We start from the raw sequence: 15,583 nt of genomic DNA, 5'->3' as shown, positions 1-15,583 counted from the left end.
CTCTTCAATCACTCCCACAGACACAATCTCTTTTTCAATCACTCCCACCCACACACTGTTCCCACTCTCTCACTCACAGGCACTCTCACGCACCCACACACATACCCTTAATCACTCACACTCATGCACACGCACACATACACACCCATGTGTATACACATGCGCACACACATACACACACAGACAAACACACAGGCACACACACACACTATATGTCAATTGTAAACACACACACTTGTCGATTGCTCCCACACACACACTCTCTTCCTCACTCACACCCACCCACACACAGTTGCTCACTCTCTCAATCACAGACACACTCACCCACACACACTCTCACCCACTTACTCACATATACGCACAAACACACACACACACAGAAACACACACTCTTTCTCACACACGCCAATCCTCAGACACTCACTCTCTCACTTACAGATATAAACACACACACACACACACACCCTCTCACTTGCACACTCACTCCTGCACAACCTCTCCAAATTGCTCATACACTCGTGCACACACACTCATTTGCACACAAATGCACACACACCCCAAGGCACAATCAAAGACTTGCACTCTTCAATCACTCCCACCTACACACACTGACTTTCTCAATCACCCCCACCCATGCACTCACTGCCTTTCACACCCACACACACACATACACATACACACACAGAAACACACACACACTTTCACACTCACTCTGATCCACACACACTCACTCCTGCACAAACTCTCCAAATCGAGTCACACACACACAAACACACATGCACACACACCCTTAATCACTCACACTAATACACACACACACACATGCACTCACACATACACGCACACACTCATACATACACACATATTAACACACAAACACACTAACATACATACACACATACATACACACATGCACACATACGCACACATGTGTATACACGCACACACCAATGGTGAATCATAAACACATAAACTCTTCAATTTCTCCCATACACACTCTCTTTCTCACTCACACCACCCACACACAGTTGCTCACTCTCTCAATCACAGACACGCTCACCTACACACACACTCTCACCCAGCCACATACACACACACAGACACACACACACGCGCACAGAAACACGCTCACACAGTTTCTCACTCACTCCCATCCACACACACTCACTCCTGCACAAACTCTCTAAATCGCTCACACACACAAACACATAAACCCTTAATCACTCACAGTAATGCACACGCACACACACGTGCACACATACACACAGACATGCACTCACACACACATGCACTCACATATACACACACACGCATTTGCATACACACACACGCACTCGCACATACACACACACACTCATACACACACACATATTAACACACAAACACAAACACACGCACTCACACACCAACAGTCAATCATAGACACATACACTCTTCTATCACTCCCACACACACATGCCCTCACACTCCCATATACACACACCCCCTCATACTTGGATACATGCACTCACACATACATGCACACACTCATACATGCACACATATTAACATACAAACACACACACATACACACACATACATACACACATGCACACATATGCACACGTGTGTATACACGCACACACCAATGGTGAATCATAAACACAGAAACTCTTCAATTTCTCCCACACACACCCTCTCTTTCTCACTCACACCACCCACACACAGTTGCTCACTCTCTCAATCACAGACACGCTCACCTGCACACACTCTCACCCAGCCACATATACACACTCACTCCTGCAGAATCTCTCCAAATCACTCATAAACTCGCACACACATATGCACACAAACACACACACACCCCAAGACACAGTCATAAACATGCACTTTTCAATCACTCCCACCCAGACACACACTGATTTTCTCACTCACTCATACCCACACACACTCACTGCTTATCTCACTCACACACACACATGCACACACACACACAAACACACACTTTCTCACTCACTCCTGCCTACACACATGCATTCACTCACTCCCTGACTTACAGACATACACACACACACACCCTCACACTCCCATATACACACATCCCCTCATACTCGGATACACATACACACACGAGCACTCAACCTCTCACACGGTCCCGCACACACATTCACTCACTCTCTCACTCACCCCACACACAAACATTCACTCCCATACACACTCTTCTCTCTCTCTCCCACACACACAAACACAATGTCACACACACATACACACACTGTCACAAACATACACTCACACACACACACCCAGACACAAACACAGACATACCCCAATCAAAGACTCTCACACTCTTCAAATATTACCGCACACAACAGCTCACTTCCTCACTCACTCCAAACCACACACTCATTGATGTTTTCTCACACACAAACAGACACACCGACAGGCACACGCACACATGCACTCAAACTCTCACCCACTGCTGTACCAACATGCACTCACTCTCACTCATTCCCATGCACACTCTCAGCCACTCACACACACGCACACATACACATGCACACATGCACACACACACAACTGCTTAATCGCTCACACTCATGCACAAGCACACATACGCACACATGTGCATACACGTATGCACACACACACACACACACAACAAATGGTCAATCATAAACACACACTCTCTTCAATTTCTCACACACACACACTCTCTTTCTCACTCACACCCACCCACACACAGTTGCTCACTCTCTCAATCACAGACACGCTCACACACACACACTCTCACCCACCCAAATACACACACGCACACGGGTACACACACAGAAACACACGCACAGTTTCTCACTCACTCTCACCCACACGAATTCACTCTTGCACAAACTCTCTAAATCGCTCACACACACACACACGTGCACACACGCACACACTTGCACACACACACTCATACATACACACATACTAATACACACACACAAACACACAAACACACCAACGGTCAACCGTAGACACATACACTCTTCTATCACTCCCACATGCACACAATCTCTTTCTCACTCACTCCCACCCACACACACTTGCTCATCCTCTCACTCACAGACAATCTCACCCACACACACACTCCCCTACCCACCCGCACAGAAACACATGCACACACTTTCTCACTCTTTCCCATCCACACACACCCTTAATTACTCACAGTAATGCACACATGCACACGCACACACACATGCATTCATACATACACACACACACTTGCACACACACACACACACACACACTCACACATACACGCACACGCTCATACACACACACATATTAACACATACACAGAAACACACAAACACACACAAATACACACATACACACCAATCGTCAATCGTAGTCACATACACTCTTCTATCACTCCCCCACACACACACACCTGCACACTCCCATATACACACATCCCCTCATACTCGGATACGCGTACACACACGAGCACTCAACCTCTCACACGGTCCCGCACACACATTCACTCACTCTCTCACTCACCCCACACACAAACATTCACTCCCATACACACTCTTCTCTCTCTCTCCCACACACATACACACACACAGACACACACTTTCACACACACACTCACTCACATACACACACACAGACACAAACACACACACAGACATACCCCAATCAAAGACACTCACACTCTTCAAACATTCCCACACAGAATTGCTCACTTCCTCACTCACTCCTAACCACACACACTCATTGATGTTTTCTCACATACATGCAGACACACAGACAGGCACTTCCATGCGCACACACACTTAATCACCCTCTCACTCACAGATACTCTCACCCACACACACACTCACCTACCCACCCATACAGAAACACGTGCACACACTTTCTCACTCACTCCCATCTGCAGACACTCACTCTCTCAATTACAGATATAAACACACACACACACACATACTCACCCTCTCACTTACACACTCACTCCTGCACAAACTCTCCAAATCGCTCATACACTCGTGCACACACACTCATTTGCACACAAATGCACACACACCACAAGGCACAATCAAAGACTCGCACTCTTCAATCACTCCCGCCCACTTACACTGACTTTCTCATTCATTCCCATCCATGCACTCACTGCCTTTCTCACTCACATACACACACACACACACACACACAATTTCTCGCTCACTCCCTCCCACACACATACATTCACTCACTCTCTGACTCACAGGCATACACACACACCCTCACACTCCCATGTAAACACACCCCCTCATAATCGGATACACATACACACACGAACACTCAACCTCTCACACGGTCTGGCACACACAAATACCCACACACAATCACACACACACTCACACACACAGTCACTCCATCACACTCAAACATCACTCACTCAGCCCCATCCAGACACACATAAACACCTAGACACAAACACACACACAGACATACCCCAATCAGAGACACTCACACTCTTCAAACATTCCCACACACACTTGCTCACTTCCTCACTCACTCCCAACCACACACACTCACTCTCTCATTGACTCAGTCTCTCTCACACACATACACACACTTTCTCACTCCCTCCCAACCACATGCTCTCATTGATATTTTCTCTCTCACACACACACACAGACACACATACACGCAAACTTTCACCCACCCACACACTCACACAAACACACACACACATGCTTTCTCACCCATTCCCACCCACACACACTCACTCAATTTCTCACTCTCAGACATAAACCCACACAAACACCCATACACACACATACACTCACCCTCTCCCTCATACTCTCTCACTCACAGACACTGTGAGTGCACAAATTCTTTAACTCTCTCAAACACACACACACACCCCAACACAATCATTGACACATGAACTGTTCAATCACTCCCACACACATGCTCACTTTCTCACTCACTCCCACTCACACACTCAGTGACTCTCTCACTCACACAATCACACACGCACACACACACACATAAGCACTCAATATCTCACCTACTCCCACACACACATGCATTCGTTCTCACTCTTAGAGAAACTTAGTCTTACACTCATTCGCACACACACACACACTCCACACACACCAGACACACACACACACACACACACTCTCAGCCACCCAAACACCCACCACACACACAGAGACAATAATGCATGCACACACACACACATGCACACGCACAATTGTTCACTCATTCCCACCCCCACACACTCACTCTCTCACTCACAGACATAAACACACCCATACACACATATACGCTCACCCTCTCACTCACACATTCACACTCTCACCCACTAACACACAAACTCTCTAACTCACCCACACACGCATCCCACAACACACAATCATGAACACGCACTCTTCAATCAGTCCCAAACACATACGTACACTTACTCACTAACACCCACCCACACTCACTCACTGACTCTCTCACCCAGAGACACTCTCATATACACACACACACACACACACACACACAAACACACTTTCTCACTCACTCCCTCTCTCACGCACTCCCCCTCTCACTCACAGACATACAAGCACACACAGACCCACACTCCCATACACGCACACACGCCCTCACACTTCCGTACACACCCTCACACTCCTATACACATACACACAGAAGCAATCAATCTCTCACACACTCCCACAAATACATTTACTCACTCTCTAACTCACTCCCATACACACACTTACTCTCTCACTCAGTCCCACACACACTCATGCTCTCACTCATTCCCACAAGAATGCACGCACTCACTCCTTTACTCATTCCCAAACACACTCTCAGTCATACACACACACACACACACACTTGCACACACACACTCACACACACGCTCTCTCACACACACACTCACATGTTCACTCACTCCCATGCACTCACTCACTGTTGCACTCTCTTCCATACACATACTTACACACCTCACAATGCACAATCATGAACATACACACACTCTTCAATCCCTCCCACACACACATACGTACACTTTCTCACTCATCCACACCCACACACACTCACTGACTCTCTCACTCACACCCACACACACCCACACACACACATGCTCTTTCTCACTCACAGACATACAAGCACACACAGACTCACATGCCCAGACACACACCCACACCCTCACACTCCCATACACACATGCCCTCACACTCCTATGCACATACACAAATGAACACTCAATCTCTCACACTCCCACACACACATTTACTCACTCTCTAACTCACTCCCATACACACACTTACTCTCTCACTCAGTCCCACACACACACATGCTCTCACTCATTCCCACAAGGATGCACTCACTCACTCCTTTACTAATTCCCAAACACACACACACAACAAATATAAACAACACTCTCTCACAGACACTCACAAAAACACACACACACACCTACCTGTCGACACTTGCTCACACACACCTATGCACACACATGCACTCACTCCTGGACAAATTGTGTCACTCACTCACAAACACGCACACAGACACACACACACAGACAGACACACACACACAGACACACACACACACACACAGACACACACACACAGACACACACACACACACACAGACACACACACACACACACATGCGCACACACAGACACACAACTACTTTCAATCTCTCATTCACTCCTCTACACGAACACACACACAATAATTCACGCCAACACAATCACTCCCACACACACACACTCTTTCACTCCAATATGCACATAGAGATGCAAACTCATTCTCTCACTCACCTACACACAGAAACACACACTTACCCCTATACACTCATTCACTGTTGCACTCACATCCATACACATACTTACTCTTTCACTCGCACACATACACACACGCACATCACACACACACACACACGCACATCACACACACATGCGCACACAGACAAACACAAACACACAGACACACACACAAACACATACACACATACTCTCAATCACCCCAACACCCACTATACACACACAGACACTAATGCATGAGCACACATACACACACATACACATGCACAAACACACACACACACAAATGCATACACACACATATACTTTTTCACTCATTCCCACCCAAACACACTCACTCTCTCACTCACTGACATAAACGCGCGCACACACCCACACACACCCTCTCACTCACACATTCACTCTTTTACTCACACACAAACTCTCTAACTCACCCACATGTGCACCCCACAACACACAATCATGGCCACATGCACTCTTCAATCACTCCCACACACACACATTTTATCACCCATTCACTCCCACCCACACACGCTCACTGACTCTCTCACTCACCGACACTCTCACATACACACACACACACACAAAATCACACACGTGCACACACACAATCACTCCCACAAACATCACACACAAGCATACATTCACACTCTCACCCACTCCCAAACATACACTCACTCTCACTCACTCACATACAGACACACACAGGTGCATCTGTCCATGACAGTACAGGTAGGAGTGACAATCGCATAGTCATTGTGGAGACGAAGTCCCACCTTCACATTGAGGATACCCTCCATCGTGTTGTGTGGCACTATCACCGTCCTAAATGGGATAGATTTCAAACAGATCTAGCAACTCAAGATTGGGCATCCATGAGGCGCTGTGGGCCATCAGCAGCAGCAGAATTGTACTTGAACACAATCTGTAACCTCATTGCCCAGCATATCCCCCACTCTACCATTATCACCAAGCCAGGGGATCAACCCTGGTTTAAAGAAGAGTGCAGGAGGGCATGCCAGGAGCAGCACCAGGTATACCTAAAAATGAGATGCCCACCTGGTGAAGCTATAACACAGGACTACTTGTGTGCCAAACAGCGGAAGCAGCAAGTGATAGACAGGGCTAAGCGATATCACAACCAACGGATAAGATCTAAGCTCTGCAGTCCTGCCACATCCAGACGTGAATGGTGGTGGACAATTAAACAACTCACTGGAGGAGGAGGCTCCACAAATATCCCCATCCTCAATGATGGAGGAACCCAGCACATCAGTACAAAAGATAAGGCTGAAGGATTCGCAACATCATTCAGCCAGGAGTGCAGAGTGGATGATCCATCTCGGCCTCCTCCGGAGGTCCCCAGCATCACAGATGCCAGTCTTCAGCCAATTCGATTCACTCCATGTGATATCAAGAAACAACTGAAGGCACTGGATACAGCAAAGTCTTTGGGCTCCGACAATATTCCAGCAATAGTACTGAAGGCTTGTGCTCCAGAACTTGCCGCACCCCTAGCCAAGCTGTTCCAACACTGGCATCTACCCGGCTATGTGGAAAATTGCCCAGGTATGTCCTCTCCATAAAAAGCAGGACAAATCCAACCCGCCCCATCGGTCTACTCTCGATCATCAGGAAAGTGATGGAAGGGATCATCATCAGTGCTATCAAGCAGCACTTGCTCGGCAATAACCTGCTCACTAACACTTGGTTTGTGTTCCGCCAGGGCCACTCAGCTCCTGACCTCATTACAGCCTTGGTTCAAAAACGAACAACAGAGGTGAGGTGAGAGTGACTGCCCTTGACATCAAGGCCGCATTTGACCGAGTGTGGCATCAAGGAGCCCTAGCAAAACTGGAGTCAGTGGGAATCAGGGGGAAAACTCTCCGCTGTTTGGAGTCATACCGAGCACAAAGGAAGATGGATGTGATTGTTGGGGGTCAGTCATCTCAGCTCCAGGACATCACTGCAGGAGTTCCTCAGGGTAGTGTCCTCATCCCAACCATCTTCAGCTGCTTCATCAATGACCTTCCTTCCATCATAAGGTCAGAAGTGGGGATGTTCACTGATGATTGCACAATGTTCAGCACCATTCGGGACTCCTCAGATACTGAAGCAGTCCATGTCCAAATGCAGCAAGACCTGGACAATATCCAGGGCTTGGGCTGACAAGTGGCAAGTAACATGCAAGCCACACAATTGCCAGGCAATGACCATCTCCAACAAGAGGGAATCTAACCATCGCCCCTTGATGTTCAATGATATTACCATCACTGAATCCCCCACTATCAACATCCTCAGGTCACCATTGACGAGAAACTGAACTGGATGAGCCATATAAATACTGTGGCTACAATAGCAGGTGAGAGACTTGGAACCCTGCAATGAGTAACTCACCTCCTGACTCCCCAAAGCCTGTCCACCATCAACAAAGCACAAGTCAGGGGTGTGATGGAATATTCCCCACTTGCCTGGATGACACTCATTGATGTTTTCTCACACACATGCAGACACACAGACAGGCACACGCACACATGCACTCAAACTCTCACCCACAGCTGCACGAACATGCACTCACTCTCACTCATTCCCACGCACACTCTCAGCCACTCACACACACACACATACACATGCACACACACACAAACACTTAATAGCTCACACTTATGCACAAGCACACATATACACGCATGTGCATACACGTATACACACACACACAACAAATGGTCAATCATAAACACACACACTCTTCAATTTCTCCCACACACACACTCTCTTTCTCACTCACACCCACCCACACACAGTTGCTAACTTTCTCAATCACAGACACACTCACCCACACACACTCTCACCCACCCAAATACACACACACACACACACGTGTACATGCACAGAAACACATGCACACATTTTCTCACTCACTCCCACCCACACAAATTCACTCTTGCACAAACTCTCTAAATCGCTCACACACACACACGTACACACACACACACAGGTGCACACACACACGCGTGCACACACACACACACACACACGTGTACACACACACACGCACTTGCACACACACACTCATACATACACACATATTAACACACACACACAAACACACAAACACACACACACCAATGGTCAACCGTAGACACATACACTCTTCTATCACTCCCACATGCACACAATCTCTTTCTCACTCACTCCCACGCACACACACTTGCTCACCCTCTCATTCACAGACACTCTCACCCACACACACACTCACCCACCCACCCACCCACACAGAAACACATGCACACACTTTCTCACTCACTCCCTTCCTCACACACCCTTAATCACTCACAGTAATGCACACGTGCACGCACACACCCACATGTGCACCCCACAACACACAATCATGGCCACATGCACTCTTCAATCACTAGGTGGGTGTACCTACACCACATGGATTGCAGTGGTTCAAGAAGGCAGCTCATCACCACCTTCTCAAGGGCAACTAGGGATGGGCAATGAATGCTGGCCCAGCCAGCGAAGCCCACATCCCATGAATGAATTAAAAAGAAACTCATTCTCTCACTCACTTACTCGCTCTCTCTCACACACACACTCACACACACACACTCACTCACTGTTGCATTGTTTTCCATATACGTACTCAATCTTTGAATAATTTCCCCACACTTACACATACACACACACTCACACATACACACACACACACACACATGCACACACACAGACACTCACTCACTCCCACACACACACAGGCACAAACACACATACCCAGAGACACGCACACTCAGTCACTCCAACACCCACATTAATGCGTACACATTCCCTCTCTCTCTTTCTCACGTGCAGACGCACATACACCCTTAATCTCACACACACACACACACACGCACTTTCTCACTCCCTCTCATCCACACACACACCCACTCACTCTCACACCGACAGGCACTCTCACCAATGCACACTCTCACCCACCCACCCAAACACACACAGTCTCTCACTCACAGACATAATCACACACACGCACACACACACAAACACACAACCCTCACCCATTCCCACATACAAATGCAACCACTCTCACTCACTCCCACATACACACACTCTCTCACTCAGTGCCACACACATTCTCAGCACAAACTCACTCGCTCAGTGCCACACACACTCTCGGTCACTCACACACACACACAATCACTCACAGAAACACAAACAGACAGACATACACACACACACAAGCACATATTCACACTCTCACTCACTCCCATACGCAAACACACACGCACACTAACTCACTCCCACATAATCACTCTCTCAACCACTCCCGCACATACATTCACTCTCACTCACCCCCATATGCACACACACATGCAAACTCATTCTCTCATTCACTCCCAAACAGGCACACACACTCACTCACTCCCATACACTCACTCCCACACACACACACATTTTCTCACCCATTCATTCCCACCCACACACACTCACGGACTCTCTCACTCACAGACATTCTCATATTTACACACACACACAAAAAACACACACGTGCACACATACAATCACTCCCACAAACATCACACACAAACATACATTCACTCTCTCATCCACTCCCACACATACACTCACTCTCTCACTCACTCACATACAGACACACACAGGTGCAATTGTCCATGACAGTATCGGTGGGAGTGACCACCGCACAGTCATTGTGGAGACGAAGTCCCACCGTCACATTGAGGATATCCTCCATCGTGTTGTGTGGCTTCAATCAGATCTTTCAACTCAAGACTGGCCATCCATGAGGCGCTGTGGGCCATCAACAGCAGCAGAATTGTACTCAAACACAATCTGTAACCTCATGGCCCGGCATATCCCCCACTCTACCATTACCATCAAGCCAGGGGATCAACCCTGGTTCAATGAAGAGTGCAGGAGGGCATGTCAGGAGCAGCACCAGGCATACCTAAAAATGAGATGATCACCTGGTGAAGCTATAACACAGGACGACTTGTGCACCAACCAGCGGAAGCAGCAAGTGATAGACAGAGTGAAGCGATATCACAACCAACGGATCAGATCTAAGCTCTGCAGTCCTGCCACATCCAGACGTGAATGGTGATGGACAATTAAACAACTCACTGGAGGAGGAGGCTCCACAAATATCCCCATCCTCACTGATGGAGGAGCCCAGCACAATCGTGCAAAGGATAAGGCTGAAGGATTCGCAACAACATTCAGACAGGAGTGCAGAGTGGATGATCCATCTCGGCCTCCTCTGGAGGTCCCCAGCATCACAGATGCCAGTCTTCAGCCAATTCGATTCACTCCATGAGATATGAAGAAACAACTGAAGGCACTGGATACAGCAAAGGCTATGGGCCCTGACAATATTCCAGCAATAGTACTGGAGGCTTGTGCTCCAGAACTTGCCGCACCCCTAGCCAAGCTGTTCCAACACTGGCATCTACCCGGCTATGTGGAAAATTGCCCAGGTATGTCCTGTACACATAAAGCAGGACAAATCCAAACCGCCCTATCGGTTTACTCTCGATCATCAGGAAAGTAATGGAAGGGATCATCAACAGTGCTATCAAGCAGCACTTGCTTAGCAATAACCTGCTTACTGACACTTGGTTTGGGTTCCGCCAGGGCCACCCAGCTCCTGACCTCATTACAGCCTTGGTTCAAACACGAACAAAAGAGGTAAGGTGACAGTGACTGCCCTTGACATCAAGGCCGCATTTAATCGAGTGTGGCACCAAGGAGCCCTCGCAAAACTGGAGTCAATTGGAATCAGGGGGAAAACTCTCTGCTGGTTGGAGTCATACCGAGCACAAAGGAATATGGTTGTGGTTGTTGGAGGTCAGTCATCTCATCTCCAGGACATCGCTACAGGGATTCCTCAGGGTAGTGTCCTCGGCCCAACCATCTTCATCTGCTTCATCAATGACCTTCCTTCCATCATAAGGTCAGAAGTGGGGATGTTCACTGATGATTGCACAATGTTCAGCACCATTCGCGACTCCTCAGATACTGAAGCAGTCCATGTCCAAATGCAGCAAGACCTGGACAATATCCAGGTTTGGGCTGACAAGTGGCAAGTAACATTTGCACCACACAAATGTCAGGCAATGACCATCTCCAACAATAGAGTATCCAACCATCGCCCCTTGATGTTCAATGATATTACCATCACTGAATCCTCCATTATCAAAATCCTCAGGTCACCATTGACCAGAAACTGAACTGGACGAGCCATATAAATACTGTGGCTACAAGAGCAGGTCAGAGGCTGGGAACCCTGCGATGAGTAACTCACCTCCTGGCTCCCCAAAGTCTGTCCACCATCAACAAGGCACAAGTCAGGAGTGTGATGGAATACTCCCCACTTGCCTGGATGAGTGCAGCTCCCACAACACTCAAGAATCTGGACACTGTCCAGGACAAAGCAGCCCTGCTTGATTGGCACCACATCCACAAACATTCACTCCCTCCACCACTGATGCACAGTAGCAGCAGTGTGTACCATCTACAAGATGCACTGGAGGAATTTGCCAAGATCCTTATACAGCATCTTCCAAACCTACAACCACTACCACCTCAGAGGACAAGGGCGGCAGACAGATGGGAATACCACCACCTGGAAGTTTCCCTCCAGGTCACACACCATCCTGACTTGGAAATATATCACCGTTCCTTCACTGCCGCCGGGTCAGAATCCTGGAACTCCCTCCCTAACAGCACTATGGGTGTACCTACACCACATGGACCACAGTGGTTCAAGAAGGCAGCTCACCCACCACCTTCTCAAGGGCAACTAGGGATGGGCAATGAATGCTGGCCCAGCCAGCGAAGCCCACATCCCATGAATGAATTAAAAAGAAACTCATTCTCTCACTCACTCACTCACTCTCACACACACACACACACACAAACACACTCACACACACACTCACTCACTGTTGCATTGTCTTCCATATACGTACTTACACTTTCAATAATTTCCCCACACTCACACATTCACACACACTCACGCACACACACACACTCTCATGCACACACATAGACACTCACTCACTCCCACACACACACAGGCACAAACACACATATCCAGAGACACGCACACTCAATCACTCCAACACCCACCACGCACACAAATGCACACACATTCTCTCTCTCTCTCTCACGTGCAGACGCACACAAACCCTTAATCTCACACACATACACACACTTTCTCACTAACTCCCATCCACACACACATCCACTCCCTCTTGCACTGACAGACACTCTCACCCATGCACACTCTCACCCACCCACCCACACACACTCAGTCTCTCACTCACAGACATAATCACACACACGCACACACACACAAACACACACACAGACACACATGCACACACACCCTTAATCACTCACAGTAATGCACATGCACACACACACTCACCCACCTACCTACATATACGCACACACACACACTCACTCACAGAAACACATGCACACAGTTTCTCTTACTCCCATACACACACACTCACTCCTGCACAAACTCTCCAAATCACTCACACACACACACAAACATGCACACACATCCTTAATCACTCACAGTAATACACACACACATGCACTCATACATACACGCACACACATACATACACATATATTAACACACAAACATACAAACACACACACATACACACACGCATGCACACATACACACACATGTACATACACACACACCAATGGTGAATCATAAACACATAAACTCATCAATTTTGCCCACACACACTCTCTTTCTCACTAACACCACCCGCACACAGTTGCTCACTCTCTCAATCACAGACACGCTCACCTACACACACACTCTTACCCAGCCACATACACACAGACACACACACATGCACACAGAAACACGCGCACACAGTTTCTCACTCACTCCCATCCACACACACTCCCTCCTGCACAAACTCTCTAAATCGCTCACACACACACACACACACAAAAACACACACCCTTAATCACTCACAGTAATGCACACGCACACGCACGTTCACACACACACACATGGACTCACACACACACACACATTCACTCACGCATACACTCACACGCATTTGCACACACACACGCACTCACACATACACACACACACATTAACACACACACACACAAACACACAAACACACACATACACACACACCAGTAGTCAATCGTAGACACATACACTCTTTTATCACTCCCACACAAACACGATCTCTTTTTCATTCACTCCCACCCACACACTGTTGTTCACCCTCTCACTCACAGACACTCTCACACACACACACACACTCACCCACCCACCCACACAGAAACACACTCACACATTTTCTCACTCACTCCCATCCTCACACACTCACTCTCTCACTTACAGATATAAACACACACACACACACACTCACCCTGTCACTTACACCCTCACTCCTGCACAACCTCTCCAAATCGCTCATACACTCGTGCACACACACTCATTTGCACATAAATGCACACACACCCCAAGGCACAATCAAAGACTTGCACTCTTCAATCACTCCCACCTACACACCCTACACACACTGACTTTCTAACTCACCCCCACCCATGCACTCACTGCCTTTTTCACACACACACACACACACACACACATGCACACACACCCTTAATCACTCACAGTAATGCACATGCACACACATGCTCACCCATGTACACACACACATGCACTCACATACACACACACACACACACACACACACCAATGGTCAATTGTAGACACATGCACTCTTCAAT

This window comes from Cetorhinus maximus, chromosome 35 (genome assembly GCF_964194155.1).
Source record: "Cetorhinus maximus chromosome 35, sCetMax3.hap1.1, whole genome shotgun sequence".
Taxonomy (NCBI): Eukaryota; Metazoa; Chordata; class Chondrichthyes; order Lamniformes; family Cetorhinidae; genus Cetorhinus; species Cetorhinus maximus.
The sequence above is the reverse complement of the archived record's forward strand: the minus strand, read 5'-3'. Positions refer to the sequence as shown.